This window comes from Arachis duranensis, chromosome 3 (assembly GCF_000817695.3).
Source record: "Arachis duranensis cultivar V14167 chromosome 3, aradu.V14167.gnm2.J7QH, whole genome shotgun sequence".
Lineage (NCBI taxonomy): Eukaryota > Viridiplantae > Streptophyta > Magnoliopsida > Fabales > Fabaceae > Arachis > Arachis duranensis.
This window is the reverse complement of record NC_029774.3, coordinates 134,016,691-134,017,565: the sequence shown is the minus strand read 5'-3', so window position 1 is coordinate 134,017,565 and position 875 is coordinate 134,016,691. Positions and strand designations below refer to the sequence as shown.

Sequence of the window (875 nt, the reverse complement as noted above, 5' to 3'; positions counted from 1 at the left end):
TTAATAATGAAAATGATTAAAACATCGATATTTTAGATATATTTAAAAAAATAGAAATTTATATACAGTTAACTTCATGTGAAGTTAATAAATGAAGGCTATTAAATGACAATTTAATCAAATCTATCAAATTATTTAATGACTGTGAATTATTAACTTTACATAAAATTAACTGCACTTGAATTTTTACCATTTAAATTTTTTTCCACTTTGGTGTCTCACGAATGCTTTTGTCACACCTCCTCATATAAAGTATCAATATCATGCATTGACGCTGACAACCATAATAATCCTGCATTTATATGCCGAACTAGCTTTTCTCACTTCTATTTGTATTTAGTTATTTTCTAGGATTTTGTTATCATATACACTACATCCTTATTTTTATATATACAGTATTGAATATTATTAAAGAAAATAATATATATAGATATAGTGGAAAGGATCGGAATAAAAAACAAATTCTTAAAATAGAGTTCGTTCTTCAATTATAATACTGGAATGAAGAATTCAAAACTTTTTTTTTTCTTTCTGTATCGTTAAAAGTTGGTGTCTCATTTACATAACTATAGTACTACTGTTTACTGAAACTGTATATGATATTAAACTTTATTCATCTGTGTTTTTTTTTTCTTTAGTTTTTTAAATTTAATAAAGGTTAAAATCGATCTTATTTTAAAGATGTAAATAATATTGATGGAAACTCACCTAGAGTTATTTTCATATAAAATTGATAGTTGATAAGTGTTAGATAATAGTTTAGTCAAATCTGTTAAATCATCTAGTAATTTTTTTACTATTAATTTTAGATGAAGACAACTTGTGAGTTTTGATTGATAATAATATGCTATTTTTTTTGTATTTTCCAATTCATT

At 23.0% G+C, this 875-nt stretch overlaps 1 protein-coding gene across 1 annotated transcript in view; it reads right to left on the bottom strand.

Moving 5' to 3' along the window:
- LOC107482290 (protein ECERIFERUM 26-like) overlaps positions 1-875 on the bottom strand; it is a 5,207-nt gene that overhangs the window by 3,246 nt on the left and 1,086 nt on the right. The window lies entirely within an intron of this gene.